The sequence below is a fragment of the Typopeltis vanoorti genome, chromosome 15, assembly GCF_054136105.1.
Source record: "Typopeltis vanoorti isolate ZY-2024b chromosome 15, IOZ_Tvanoo_1.0, whole genome shotgun sequence".
Classification (NCBI taxonomy): Eukaryota; Metazoa; Arthropoda; class Arachnida; order Uropygi; family Thelyphonidae; genus Typopeltis; species Typopeltis vanoorti.
This window is the reverse complement of record NC_143563.1, coordinates 8,446,883-8,463,494: the sequence shown is the minus strand read 5'-3', so window position 1 is coordinate 8,463,494 and position 16,612 is coordinate 8,446,883. Positions and strand designations below refer to the sequence as shown.

The 16,612-nt window shown below is 35.4% G+C and overlaps 1 protein-coding gene across 2 annotated transcripts in view; it reads right to left on the bottom strand.

Annotated features, from left to right (window-relative positions):
* LOC150098343 (uncharacterized) overlaps positions 1-16,612 on the bottom strand; it is a 554,092-nt gene that overhangs the window by 281,706 nt on the left and 255,774 nt on the right. The gene's annotated exons all lie outside the window — the stretch shown is intronic.

Sequence of the window (16,612 nt, the reverse complement as noted above, 5' to 3'; positions counted from 1 at the left end):
AGGGTAGCATAAAAATGCTACTTGTATAAAATATGCTAAAACATACAATGCCAAATTTCACTCATCCAGTGACTAATATACTTTAAAGCTGTTTCATTACACTATGTTATATTATTAATGTCTATTAGGCAACATTGCAAATGTTCCTTTTTTTTTTTTCTCCACCACATGAACAGCTATCATTACCTTTGTAGCCTCATCTGACCATATTCTGTTTTGATCTGAACATTCCAGAACAAAGTGTATTCAATGTCTTCCATCTTTGCCAGTCTAGATGAAAGCTAGAGGGAAGAGATTCGTTTCGAGCCTCTGGAGATTGTTCTGGCCACATTGTTAACTTTGTAGCCTTTATGGAATCGACTAACAGTTCTAGTGGGCAAGTAAAACTTTTCCTTGATCTTAGCCTCCTATGTACTGCAATGTGTCCATAAAAAGAATACCGTTCATCATTTAGTTGCTATTTCTGCTCATATCTACTCTGTTGTCCTTCTGATATGAGGAGGTGCAAAACCAGACAGATGGTCAATTTTTTTAGGCTTAAGGCAGCAAGTAATATCGACATATTTCATTAAGGACCTTGTCAATAATTTTGACATGTGATGATCATTCGCAAAGAAGGCTAGCATACTCGACTGGCGAAAAGCAAAGTGCTAGTGGAGAGGTGCACGGTACCTGTGGACTTGCACCCCACCAAGATGATGTTAATCGGTGCAGAATATTATTACGTGTCTGAGTTTCAGCTGCTGTCTTCTCTATGTGTCGCTTATAATTTAAGGTCCTATCTAATGTAACACCTAGTTGGATAAAGATAATTGACCAGTTTCACACCATTCCATTCTATATTCAACTCTCTCCTCACCTCCCTATTATTGAAATAGAAAAGAAATATCTGGGTTTTACTAGGAGTTTTTCCTTATAGTAAACTGTAAGGGCTACTAGTTCTTGTGTGAACTGCTTCTCAATGTTATCAAAGGATTTTGCTTGATAAGATATAGCCTGGTCATTTGCATATAAGAAGGTTCTTGACTGTGGGTTTATAGGTTGGTCATTCATATATGTAAAAAAAAAAGGGGGGGGGGGGGAGCACACTTCCCTGGGGTAGACCATTTCTAGTTATGCCATCTGCTCTTTTTTCCTTGAAATTCAACAAAGAATCTCCTGCTAAACAGCAGCAATCCAAATACCTCCACTGACCAATAGATGCTTGTCATGCTATAAATTTTGACTATAAGCCTTCTGAGATTTAGTGTATCATATGCTACTATCAAATAGCTCCTGTTGCTAACCCCTTTTCAAAGCCATCCTCAATAAACTGTGTCAAGTTTAATACTTTCCAGTGCATAATCTTCCTGGTGTGAATCCTGCCTGTTCTTTTATCAGCACTTTATCTATTTCTGGACTTAATCTGTTCAAAATTAACCTCTCATACGACTTCAAGCATAGAGCATAGGAGAGCAACAGGCCTGTAGCTCTTTGGATCTTCAAACAGGTTTATCTGGCTTCAGGATAGGTATTACTTTTCTTTGCCTCCATATGCTGGGTATTCTAGTAAATTTCCAACAAAAGTTGAAAAATTCCAACAACCACTCTGTTGCCTTTTCTCCCAGATTCCTTAGGATCTTGTTTCTAATATCATCTATAACAGCATCTTTTCCTGGTTTTAAGGAAAATTTTAACATTTTAGGGCATTTTCTAGGTCCTCTTTAGTAAATGGTGCTTCGAAGAGATTATTTTCTGAATCCCTAACTTTTTTTAATGTAGTCTGCATCATAATGCATGATGAATGACTGTCATTCCATTATCAAAGTGGTGTATGTCAGTGCTCTCAAACTCAAATTGCATGCGGGCCGAATGCACGGTGTGAAAGCAGCTGACGGGCCGGAATTTTTTTTTTTTTTTTTTACAAAATGAGAGTGAATATATATATATATATTGAACCGTACTTACCCCTAATGTATGGATACCACCATATGTGTATGTCAGTGCTCTCAAACTCAAATTGCATGCAGGCCGAATGAACGATGTGAAAGCAGCTGACGGGCCGGAATTTTTTTTTTTTTTTTTTTTTTAACAAAATGAGAGTGAATATATATATATATATTGAACCGTACTTACCCCTAATGTATGGATACCACTTCTTTATAACCTTTATAATTATGAAACCCTTTTATAACCTGAGAATAAATAATGACAACCTATTCTCTTTCTATTATGACCTTTTTTCTTGACCACTAGTATTAATAAATTAAAGACTTAATTCTGTATGTTAGTCAAGTAAATAATAGTTTAATATCCGGTAATTTAATACACTGGTAAGCAATAGATTTTCAATCTATTGCTTACCAGTGTATCCTTTGAAAATGCTGACAGATATCAGTCAGTGAAATGTCGGATATTAAACTATTATTTACTTGACTAACATACAGAATTAAGTCTTTAATTTTACTATTCTCTTTCTTTTATTTATTAAATTTTTCTTCAACACATACAGAAAAAATTCATATGTTTGTATGTAAATAATTATAAACTTCTTTATTTCATACTGCAACTTGACACTTGATGGCGTTTCAATTCTGATAAAGTTAGCCTTGGAAAAAAATTACTAGAAACTATCTTCATCACGGATTGTAAATGCTCATCAGTCAATCGGGTTCTTTTCTTAGACTTATTAATTTTCAACTGCGAAAAAAACTGTTCACATATAAATGTACTCCCAAACAAAGCGATTATTCTTATTGCAAAAATTTTAACTGAGGGTATTTATCTTTTGACAAGTACGAATAAAAGTTAATCAAATCTGTATCTTCAATTCTTTGAATAAGATTTATATCACACTGTAAATTAATTAGCTCCATTTGTAGATTTTCTGGTGCGTTATTCACGTTCATTTTTAATGGTAATGAAAATAATGTAAAATCGGACTCCAAATCATTAAAATCGTTAAATCTTTCTTCAAATTCTTGTCGTAATAATGCTATTTTTCTTGCATATTCTTGAGATTTTTCATTTGAAATAATAGGGCAGGATTTAAGAAATAGGAAATGTACGAAATTTTTTGATTCCAGTTGTGTTTCCCATAATTGCAATTTAACTTTAAAACCTTTAATACAAGCATACATGATAAGTTTATTCTTTCCTTGAAAAAAACTCTTTGTTTAAATGGCCGGTTAAGTCAATAAGAAATGCTAAATCTGTTATCCATGTATCGCTACGTAGCTCGTCGATGGTTTTATTTTTTTGTGTCATGAAAATTTTGATTTCATTTATTAAATCAAAAAACCGCTTTAATATAGCTCCCCGACTTAACCACCTCACCTCGTTATAATAAATCATTTCTCCGTACTCACTTTCAACTTCAAGCAATGCAACAAATTCTCGATGATTCGGAGCTCGTCAACGGATAAAGTTTACTGTTTTAGTTACTGTTTCCATAACATTATCCATCTGCAAACTTTTGGCACAAAGTACTTCTTGATGAATAATGCAAAATTTATTCTGAAATTTTTCTTCTTTCACTATATTTCTTAATTTTACTGCTACTCCATTTTCTTTACCAACAATAGCAGCTGCACCATCACTTGCAAATCCAGCCATTTTATCCCACCTTAATTTATCTATTACAGTTTTTATTTCAAAAAAAATATCCTGTGCACCAGTTTTTCCTTTCATAGGAATTATTTCCAATAATTCCACAATTACTTCAAATTCATCAGTAACACTTCATACGAAAACGGCAAGTTGTGCTATATCTGTGATGTCAGTACTCTCATCAACTGCTATTGAGAATGCTGCAAAATCTATACTTTTTTCTTTTAACTGACATCGTAAATCACTAGCGATTTCGTCAATACATTCTCCTATTATGTTGGCTGACAAACTAATATATTTAAATAATTGTTGTTTGTCAGGACAAAGAAGAAGTTCAGCAGAAATTCGCCATCAGTAAATGGTTTTGATCATTTTGCAACAATGTGCGTGAGAGCAAAACTTACGTGAACTGTTGCTTCACTGGATTTATTTGCTTCAGTAAAAAAATTTTGTTGTCGTTGTAAGCCAGATTTCAGAAACTAACTTTTCTTCCCTCAATTTGCCTTCCAACATTTCAAATTTTTCTTCATGATTCGTTTCATAATGGCGACATAAATTGTATTCTTTTGGAACTGATATTCCCTTATTACAAATAAAACATACAATTTTATTGCGCACAACACCACAAAAGTACATAATTTCCCATTTATCTTGAAAAACACTTCCTTCTTCGTCCATTTTTCTTTTACTCTTTGTTAAAGACATGGCTTGCAGTTTAATCTCTTAATTAAAATCACTATTATAATTTTATTTACAACTTTAATTCAACAAGATGAATTTTCGTATGAAAGCAACACTCAAAAGTTATGCACAATTCTAAACAATTCTAAACGATTGATATAATGTAGATCTAACAAGCACAAATAAACAGGTTTTATAAGCTGTATGTTAGTTTGTCTCCATCTATATTGCAATATGAACTGCGTAGCTGTGCATCGGAAACACCACCAACTGTTGGCTGGCAAACTAAATTTACTGATTGTAAATTGTAGATATGGACTGAGCTTATGTGCGCATAAGCTCAGTCCATATCTCTATGTCTCCAAAACTATAAGCACCATATTTACAACAAATACATAATTGAAATGTATTCGTGGCCCATGTAAAATTGCTTCAGGGGACAGATGTGGCTCACAAGCTGCCAGTTTGAGACCACTGGTGTATGTATATATACAGGAACAATACCTGGTTTCATGAAGAAAGGGGGGGAAATGTAAATTTCTCTTTTCTTTCTTTTTTTTTTTTTTTTTTAGTGAGTGGGTGAAGTAAGAAAAAAAAATAAGGAACTTAAATCAGTTAAATTTTTTAAATGTTCATTAATACCAGAATCATTTCTAAACTTCCTATAAATATTTTTAAAACTTTATGACAAATGGAAGAGATGAATGCAAGGGGCGATTCAGAGTAGGAGTAAGAAAAAGTTATGAGAATGATAGAAGAGAAGAGAACAGAAACAGCAGAAGAGAGGGAATGAGATAGAGATGTGGGAATGGTAGAAGAGGAGAGAATAGAAACAGCAGAAGAGAGGGAATGAGAGAGAGTTATGGGAATGACAGAAGAGGTGAGAATGGAAACAGTCAGGGAGAGGAAATGAGAAGAATGCAAGAGAGTGCTGGAACCAGGGATAGAGTGATGCCAGGAGAGCAGGTAAGTAGGGAGAACACAGAGAGAAAGGATTAGAGCAGAGAGAGTGAGAGATGCAGGTGAGCAATCGAGGAACAGAGTGGTAAGAGGTGTTATGTATGGAGACTCGATGATGATCCATGGTGTACAAGATAGGATGCCAAAAGAGTGTCTGCCCGAAGGGAAGATAGAAAGTGTGGCTACGGCAATTAAGAGGAGTGAAAGGATGGAGAAATGATTGTGACGGTGGTAACAAATGAATTGAGAGGCAATGTAAATTGGGCAGCAAGAGATCTGAGATTCTTGCTTGAGGTTGTACAAAAGAAAACACAGAGAGAAAAGATTGTGTGTGTGTGTGTGTTGCCCAGGTATGATAGTGACGAGCTCAGCAGAAGAGCAGTAATACTGAATAGCATAATAGCCAGAATCTGTCAAAAGAGAGGATTGGAATATGTGGATGCTTAGAGGCCATCTGAGGAGGGGGAAATGCTTCTGGAGAGATTGCTGTTTTCTGAATGAGTTCGTGTGTTAATGCAGGGAAACTAGAATTCTCTGGGTGGATGGAAGAAGGGGCGGCCTCTTGTGGGAATGGGTCTTGGCAGAACGGGGATGACATCAGGTAACACCGAGTCCAGTGGGGTCTAGAGGAGATAATGATAGGTATAGAAGCAGTGAGATTTTTATGCTTTTATACTAATGCCAGAAGTACCTGAAATGAAGGAGATGAATTGGTGGCAATGATAGCATTAGCTTGAGTAAAGATTATTGGGATCTTGAAGACATGGTTGACAGAAGATGATATAATAACAAGAATTTAAGTAGCAGGGTACAGCATTTTTCAGCAGGATAGGAAAACGTGATGGTGGAGTATTGCTTATGATTAGTGATGACTTATGTCCTCTAAGAGTGGTGGCTTTGGAAGGCAGTGCCACTAATGGTTTTGAAAGCATATGGTGTGAGGTAGAAGTAGCTAAGACAGGATATTTAGTGGGGTGTTGCTACAAACCAGAGAGTACAGAGGATAGGGGGCAGGAGATATTTAGGCAGTTGAGCTTGGCAAGTGAAAGAAGAATGATTGTTATGTGAGATTTTAACTACAGCAGTATAAGCTGGGAAGAGGAAAATCCACGTAGTAATAAAGGAGTGGAATTTCTAGAGTTCTTAAGGGACAAATGTCTTAGTCAGCATGTAATAGAGAGAACAAGAGGTTCAAGAGTTTTGGATTTGGTCATAGCATCAGAAGAGCTGATAACTGAGATGACATCTCTCCCACCAGTTGGAGAGAATGACCATGCGGTTTTGACTTGGAAGATAAATAGACATGCAGGAATATCAAATAAAAGGGAACGTATGTGGTATTATAAGGCAGGAGATTATAATGACCTTAGATATCAACTTAGTGGAGTTCCATGGAAGGCAGAATTGGAAGGCCAGGATATCACTAGTGCTTGGGAAATCATGAAGGAATATTTGTTAGCAGCGATAGTAAGCTGTATTCCATGAGTGAAACAGGAACTGCAGTTGAAAAAGAGATTATGGAAGAGGAATAAGGAGAGAGATGGAGAGCAGATGCACGAAGAATATAAGATGCAGGCCAGGAGAGTGACTAGTATGATGAGGTAGGCAAAACTGGAATATGAGAAGAGATTGGCACTAAGATCCAAAGAAAATCCTAGGGAATTTTTTAGCTATGTGGCCAGTAGGAGGAGAAATGATTGTGGAAGAATGACGATGCAGGATAAAAATGGGAATAGAGTGACTGATGCAGATGACATAGTGGAGTTGTTCAGTGAGCACTTTATTGGAGTATTTCATCCTGGAGAAGAAAGTTTTAATACTAGAGGGATAGGGCAGGTTCAGGGTTTAGACGTGCAAGAGGAGAGTGTGTTCCAAATATTGAGCACTCCGGATACCAGTAAAGCTGTGGGACCGGATGGTATTTCACCATGGGTTTTGAGAGAATGTGCTAAAGAACTGACAGCTCCGTTGACCTGGCTCTTCAGTAAGTCTGGCAGGAAAGGTACCCAAGGAATGGAAGGAAGGTAAGATAGTGCTGTTGCATAAGGGTGGTAGCACACTGGAGGTGTCTAATTATAAGCCAGTTTGTACAGAGAACATCAGTAGTTGTTAAGGTGTTGGAGAAATTAGTGAGGGACTATATACAGTGTTGGGCAAATGAGGGTAATGTTATCTGAGAGAATCAACATGGATTTGTTAAGGGACACTCCTGCTTTAGTAATATGATTGCCTTTTATAATAAAGTGACAAGAGCAGTTGATGAGGGAAAGGTATATACTGCCATTTTTTTGGATTTTGCAAAGGAGTTTGACAGGGTGCCACATGATAAGCTGATATTTAAGTTGCAGCACATAGTTTAGATGTCAGGTTAGTCAACTGGATTCAGGATTGGCTCTCTGATAAGTATCAGAGAGTTGTGTATCATGGGGGCAATATCAAGGAAGCAGAAGGTTACAAGTGGGGTTCTACAGGGCTCAGTAATGGGACCTGTATTGTTCAACCTTTATATTAATGACATTGTCAATGAATTGCAAGGGGATATTCAGTTGTTTGCAGATAATGTGAAGCTGGGACAAGTTATCAGTAATAATGCAGATGTGGCAGCCCTGCAAGAGGATTTGAATAAACTGGACAGATGAGCAAATGAATGGGGTGTCGGTTTAATGCAGCAAAATGTAAGGTCTTGAGGTTTGGGACACATCGATGGGAGGATGCAGACTCGATTGGAGGAGCTATACTGGAGGAAGTAGGGGAGACAAGAGATCTGGGTAATGACGATTGATAGAAACCTGAAATTCAGGGAGCATATTGCAAAGGTGGTGAAGGTAACAGAGAGGATTGCTGCAATTATGAGAAGGACACTGACCTGCAGAGATCAGAGTTATCATTCCGTTGTATAAGACCCTGATCAGACCACACTTAGACTATTGTTCTCAAATTTGGTCCCTCGGATTTGAAGGGGATAAATTAACTGTGGAAATGGTACAGAGACAGATAACAAAGATGGTTTCAGGACTGTACAATGTTAGTTATGAGGATCGACTGAGGGAATGTTGACTGCAGAGTTTGGTGGATAGGAAAAGGAGAGGTGATATGATCACCTCTAGTAACTGCCTCTCAACAGCTTTTAAGCTGTTGAGAGGCAGTTACAGAGTGGACATTGGGGAGTTCTTTCGCTTGGTGGAACAGCAGGAAGGAGCCATGACAAGGGGCCATCCCTGAAAGTTATGAAAGGAAGCTGTGAGCAAGAGGGTGAGGAGTGGTTTCTCTGCATGGAGGGTGGTTGAACCATGGAATGCATTGCCTGAGAGAGTGGCGAGAGCAAGAAAGGTCAATGAGTTCATGAAGTGGTAAGATGGACTTTGTATTTCCTAAGAAGGACCTCCCACGATGAGTCTCTTGACTCCATGGAGGCCTGAATAATAATATTCTAGAAAATCAAACATAAATTTCCATTTAAACTAACATTTTGGTGTAATGTTTAAAGAAAACTTTCCGATAAAAAAGTGTCAAAATATTAAATGAGTATATTTCAGATGATGACCTTGATATGGAGGTCAAAACATGAGGTGATTATTTTGGTTTACATTAAAATGAAGCTCTACTATAATATGGTAACTGTTTCCATAATTTTTTATGGAAAATTCATATGTGCATCCATATCCTCTATACAAAGTTTTAGCAGCTCTCAAGAGTCAAAACATTTACACAAAAATTCATTAACTGCATTTTATACTCAATATTTTTCACAGCCAATGAAGCTGCACTGAAAGGTATCGAAAGTAACATTTTTCTGCATTATAAAGTGGCAGAAAAATGTTCTTAGAGCATTCTGCATTTATTTAGAATAAATGTTTAGTATTTTACAATCAAAATTAAAAAAAAAAAAGATTCCTGTATTTAGATGCAGCAGTTTAGTAAATAACAAAACAGCATGCACTTATTCATAATTGTAGTTAACAGGATATCATTACTGCAACTATAAACCTCAGCTTTTTGTGGTACTATTCCTAAAAACTATTTCTCAATTGATTCTATAATTCAGAACTGCTTTTAATTTTCTATTATCACCAACAGTTGATGATGATTGATTTAGTTTCTCTTAATCTTCACAGGGCACTACAATGTTGATAAAGGTGATATAGATATCCTGCAAAATTATTTAAATAAATTGGCATTGTGGGCAAAAGATAATGATCATCAATTTAATCAAGCAAAATGTAAAGTTACGTACTTTGGGTTGAAAAGGTTGCATATTGTGTATCATATTGATGGTATTGGTTTGCAGGAAATTGATGAGACTAAGGATCTTGGGATAAAGGTGGACGAAGAGTTAAAGTTCAGAGGGCATATTGCAAAAGTCAGTAAAATAGCTCAACAAATTACAGGCAGTAGTGAGCTATAAGGGGCTCGCACGAGCCCTTTGTTAAATTTTTCTCAAATTTGCGAGCCCCTTATTCTTTTTCCTTTTTTTATTTTTTCAAAAAAAAAAAAAAAACATTTTGAAATATATTAAGTGACAAACTCATATGGTAGCCTAACAAAAATTAGTCTATACAGAAGTGTATAGATCAGTGTTTCTCAATCTGTGGTCAGCGAACCACAGGTGGGCGCAGGCAGACTTAAATTGATTAAAATATATTTTTTAATTATTCAAACAAAACAAATTAAAATTGAATAAGTAAACATTATTGAAATCAGATGGAGACTTAAAAAAACCAACAAACAGCGTCAAAATGTTCAAAGGTGGAATCAATAAAACTATATTGTTATGCACTTCTGATTTCACCCCTCTTTTATTATTCGGCAGAATGACGAATAATAAGAGGGTGTGAAGTGAACAATATAGTTTTATTGCTTCCTCCTTCCCTTGCTGTTTTGTCAGATTTGAAGTGAACATGTGTTATCCATATTTCAACCCATTGCTTGTTGTTTATTGATTTTTATTACTGAAGATTCCCTCCTTCAACCAAGGCTAAGTGATTCTGAACCTTCAGAAGTGCTAAGTGATACTTGGAGAAAGTGTGTCGTGAGTTAATCCCAGCATTTATATATTTTTCGAAAACGTTTTTTTAGTAATGGGAAAGTTGCTTAGAACTAGGACTTTGAAAAGAAGGGCAAATGAAACAGGTGATGCTAACTCTATTTGTGATACACGTGTTGTAATGGCGAGTATATCTGATACTATTAAAGTAGAAGAAACAAGCAGTTCAAAGAAAAAATACAATACGAAATACAACAGTTCATATTTGGAATTCAGGTTTACCAATGTGTTTTGTATTATGAAGTGTTGTAAGTAGCATAATTATATCATATTATTTATTTGTTTAAAAAAATTAAAACTTTGTTCAATGATGATACACTTTTAATCGTTTACTTCCAATTTAATTATGTTTCCATATGTATTCAAAACATGCTTTTAGATTTATTATGTTATAAATGGCACAGTTTATCCTAAATGTTAGTAATTCATAGGTTTTTAAAAAAATTACAAAAAAGTCAAAATGACGTACAGGGAAATAAATTAAAAACACTGTTTATTTTTGAAGCATTAATTCCAACATTCTAATATGTTATTTTTCTTGCTTTTCTGTTTGCAAAATCGTCAATGACATTGTCGAAGTCTATTTCATCACTCAGTTGCTGTTTTATAGACAGTATGGCAAGATTTCTTTAACGTCAAAAAAGTGCCTCCGGGGTGGATCATCTCCCCCCTCCCCCAAGCGACGCCTCTGTCACTTAGTGGTCTGTAGAATTGTTTTAGGCATTTTACTGGTCCTTGGGCTTAGAAAGGCTGCGAAATGCTGGTGGAGATTATTTGGAATTATTGTTTCAATTCCTCAATAACGAATGCACCAAGTTTGAAAATAAAATAAGCATATGCGCTATCTTTACCCTTCTCCCTTCTGGTAGCCAATCGTATGGTAAAACAAGTAGCCCAACAAATGTTCGTAAAACTGTCATCAACGGGTTGTTCCACTGGGCATTAGTTCTGTGTTCGTCAGTACACTGATGTATAACAATTGTTTGTGTTTAAAATTTAAAAATAATAATAAATTTAAAAACTGCATATTCAGCAAACTTTATTTTTATAATTGTAAAAGTATTTTTACCCATGAAACATGAAAAGACAGTCAAATTTATTAAATTTTTTTGGGAAAGAAAAAATAATGAAAAGTGATTCTGCTGATTCTACTGCAGTTGAAAATGAAGTTGAAGATAATACGTACATTGATTCAATGAATATGCAACAAGTTGGAGGAGAAAAAGAAAATCATTTACCTGATTGCTGGAACGAGAAGCAAGCATTATTTCAAAACACAGTATAAGTGGTTAGAAATTAAAAATGGTAAGTTAGGATGTCATGTTTGCTCAAAATATAAAAATTTAGGTGTTGAAGGAGAAAAATGTTGTCACCTATCAAAGGAATGGGTAGAAACGAAAATAGAACCGAATTGAAATACTACAGACTCAAGAACCGCATCTTTGCGTAAAAAGTTATTCAAACATAATGCATCATTCACTCATAATAAAATCATAAAAATAAATAAAGAATGTAGCAAATCTATATTACCAAATGTAATTGACGAACTAAATGAAAAAGAAATTTTGATAACTTCAAAAATTTTTAATTCCATTTATAGTTTAGTGAAGAAAAACCAACCAATGTCTGATTTACCAGATTTAATTGAGCTGCAAATTAAAAATGGCATTGATCTAGGATTATCATTGCATTCTAGATTCTCAGAAATTAGAATAGTTGAACATATTTCTAAACAAATAAAATTAGAAATATTCTCCAAAATAATAGGAAAAAATTGCAAATTTCTATAATAGCAGATGAATCAACAACATTATCAAAAATAAGTGTTTTAGTTATTCACATACAAGTTGAGCTCACTGAACCATGTATGATTTTTGTAGATCTTGTAGAACTAGAAAATACCACAGTGGAACGTACACATGCTACTATAATTGCTACTTTAAATTCCTATGGATTTTCTAATAACTATTTAAAAAATTATCTCATTGCATTTTGTTCTGTTGGAGCTAGTGTAATGTTAGGAAACAAATCAGGTGTTGCAATCAAACTTCTACAAAAATTTCCCAACATTGTGATTTGGCATTGCATAGCTCATCGTTTACAATTAGCATTAGATGATTAGATAAAAAACATTAAAGAAACAAATCATTTTGAAAGATTTATGAATAAATTATATGCTTTTTATCATCAATCACCAAAAAATCAACGAGAATTAAATACAACTGCAAAAGACTTTGGTATCGAAATTTTAAAGATCGACCGTCTGTTTGGACCACGATGGGCAGCTTGCAGTTTACGAACGGCTCTTGCTGTGTGGAGAAATTACCTAGCTTTATGCAAGCATTTTGCATCGAACGATAAATATAAGGGCTTTTTAAACCGACTTCTCAATTTAGAATTTTTAAAAGATCTAGCATTAATGATTGATATCCTACAGGAATTATCATAGTTGTCAGAAGCGCTACAAAGTCGCAATATTGTAAGGGCTAACTCCTTGATCATGCGAACAATTAATGCAATTAATGATTTTAAAAATTCTGTAGGTTCTTATGAATCTAAAATTGATACCATGTTAAGATCCGAAGAATTTGAAGGAATAGCAATTGAAAGCAAAATCAGATTTCACAAACTACTGCGAGAAACATTACTAAACTCTCTTATAATGTCTTTAAAGGATAGATTAATGCAGCAAAGTCATTTTAAACTTAAAAATTAAAATTTTGAGGATTTGGAAGATGAAGAACTGAAAAACATTTTAAATGTATGTTATCCTGAAACATGGAATATGGAAGACGTTACGTGTCTCCATGGTTAGAAGGAGAAAAGAGAATAAGATCTTTAAATTTTATTTTGAGATATGAAATTAAAATTAATGATTTTAGAGATTTAGTGGAAATGGCTTTGACTGGAAAATTGCAAAACGAAATTCCCAGCACAGTGAAAAAAGCCAAAATGATTATGGCAACAATTGCAACTTGTAACACTGAAGCCGAATGAGCTTTTAGTGCAATGAATAATATTGTAACGAAGAGATCTTCTCTCACTATAAAACATATTTGATTTAATGACAATATATATAAATGGGAAACCCTTGAATGAATTTAATCCGAATCCCTATGTCAAATCTTTTCTAGAAAATCATCGCTCAGCTATAGAACCTCCTAGAAGAACACAAGACGTGAAGGAGGAAGGCAATAAGGTGTGGCAGCTGTTGTCATATATAAATGGGAAACCCTTGAATGAATTTAATCCGAATCCCTATGTCAAATCTTTTCTAGAAAATCATCGCTTGGCTATAGAACCTCCTAGAAGAACACAAGACGTGAAGGAGGAAGGCAATAAGGTGTGGCAGCTGTTGTCATAAGTATTTCCTTAAAGTAATTGTTTGTAAATGTTATCCTGTAAAGGAGTGAGTTTTTTTCTGGGTAAATGTGCACCAGACAGAGAGTTATTTTTATTTCATGTAAAATCATCTCATCTCCAAAGTGATTTTATTAAATAAAATATTATAGTTACTGTTACTACCGTTTTACAAATAAGAATTCACTTTTGGTAATCACATATAAATAAATAGGACTATAAAATAATGCACCTTGATTGGTACCATTGATTATCACTTGGAATATAAAAACAAAAAAGATAACGTATTTCAATATTATTGTGATTAGATAATATTTATTTATTATTTATAGATTGTTTGTCATAAAAACTTCTATCACAAACAAAACAAATTTATTTTGTTTATAAAAAATATGGACTATTGCATATGTGCGATTATAAAAGATTTTATTCTTATTATATTTTGATGGTTAAAAAATGTTTTTTCTTATGTAAGATAAATTAACATAGCTCACCACTGATTACAGGCATCCCTTGATTAACACAATTAATTAATCCCTCGATGTTACCACATATATCAAAATCATCATCATCAAATTCCTGCCATGTACCCTGAAGGGGTGTACAGAATATGATAGTACTACATGAAAAAATTACGTCATTACTAACTTCCTGTCTACAATTTTCCTCCAAATCAATCTGTTACTTGTCAAAACTGGTAATTAATTTACAGAATTAACAATGCATATAAAGTAAATTAATTAAAGATAACTTTAATGAATCACTTCTATATTTCGACAATGTCACATTGTCATCTTCAGGAACATAAAGATATGGTATGTGCACTACAGGAACTAACAAAGCAAATGAGGAAGAAATTAAGACACTAATTTTGTTCCTAAAGTCCTAATGGTGCCCTCTTGCGGGCTAATTTGGTAGTCTTGGCCGTTGGGCTGAAGTTCTCATAATGAAAGTCTCCCAAATTTGGGGCAGTTTCATGCACCCAAATTTGTTGAGGTTAGGAACGTTTTTTAGAGCTGCTGAAGATTCTTTGAATAATCTTTCGTATTTAAACTTGCTGCGATGGATTATTTTTGTCTTCTTCTAACGAATTTTATGGTGGGTATCTAAGGCATGGTCTGCCAGCCCAGAGCGGCTGTACTGGTGAAACCGGATGTAGTCTTGGTGTTCTGAAATCCTGATATTTGTTGTTCTGCCTGTTTGGCCAAAGTAGGACAATTTGCAGCTGCAAGGGACCTGGTATACACCAGGTAGGTCTAGGGGAAGTGGTTGGTCTTTGGTAGAGCGGATAAGGGATGCCAACTTTTTATATGGTCTGTAACAGGAAGTAAGGTCATATTTCTTGAGGATATTAGTTATTTTTTCAGAGGTGCCCTGGATGTAGGGGATAGTGATAGACTTGGTATAGTCTTTATTGTTGAGGGGGGGGGATGGGGGTTGTGGTTTTCAGGTTTTAGTATTTTTTGGATTTTTTTGGGGTTACAGCCATTGGCTAAGAAAGTGTTGAGGATGTGGTTTAGTTCCATAGTCAGGGCCTTGTCATCTGAGCAGATTAATTTTGCCCTGTTATATAGTGTTTTTATCACCCCATATTGTTGTAAGGGGGGGGGGGGATTGCTGGTGAATGTATCTGCCAGTGTGGGTGGGTTTTCTGTAAACAGAGAAAACCAAAGATCCATCAAGCTGGCGGGTGATTAAAGTGTCTAGGAAGGGGAGGGTGTTGTTTTTCTCTTTTTCTAAGGTGAACTGGACTCTGGGATGTTGGTTGTTTAAGTGTGTTAGGAAGGAGTGGAGTGAGTCTGAGCCATGTGGCCAAATAGCAAACACATCATCCACATAACGAAGCCAAATAGTGGGTTTTTGTGGGGCGGAGTTTAAGGCTTTTTCTTCAAATGTCTCCATAAAGAAATTGGCCAAGGGTGGGGAAACCACAACCCCATCCCCCCCTCAACAATAAAGACTACACCAAGTCTATCACTATCCCCTACATCCAGGGCACCTCTGAAAAAATAACTAATATCCTCAAAAAATATGACCTTACTTCCTGTTACAGACCATATAAAAAGTTGGCATCCCTTATCCGCTCTACCAAAGACCAACCACTTCCCCTAGACCTACCTGGTGTATACCAGGTCCCTTGCAGCTGCAAATTGTCCTACTTTGGCCAAACAGGCAGAACAACAAATATCAGGATTTCAGAACACCAAGACTACATCCGGTTTCACCAGTACAGCCGCTCTGGGCTGGCAGACCATGCCTTAGATACCCACCATAAAATTCGTTGGAAGAAGACAAAAATAATCCATCGCAGCAAGTTTAAATACGAAAGATTATTCAAAGAATCTTCAGCAGCTCTAAAAAACGTTCCTAACCTCAACAAATTTGGGTGCATGAAACTGCCCCAAATTTGGGAGACTTTCATTATGAGAACTTCAGCCCAACGGCCAAGACTACCAAATTAGCCCGCAAGAAGGCACCATTAGGACTTTAGGAACAAAATTAGTGTCTTAATTTCTTCCTCATTTGCTTTGTTGGTTCCTGTAGTGCACATACCATATCTTTATGTTCCTGAAGATGACAATGTGACATTGTCGAAATATAGAAGTGATTCATTAAAGTCATCTTTAATTAATTTACTTTATATGCGTTGTTAATTCCGTAAATTAATTACCAGTTATGTCTAACCAACGTATAAGTCTTACCACTAGTTACTTGTCAAGACTCCAACATTATCAGATCTTATATTTCTATCCTCTAAGGCACTTTGTACCGTATCAATCCACCTATATCTTGGTCTTCCTCTGGGTCGTTTTCCTGCCAACTTGGCAGAGAACACTTGTTTTGCTAATCTTTCCTCTCCCATTCTATTTAAGTGACCATACCACCTGAGATTAGCTCCGCTAACGCATTCCTGGATGCTGACAATGTCAAGTTCTTTCCTAATATCCTCATTTTTAATATGATATTGCCATTGATGCC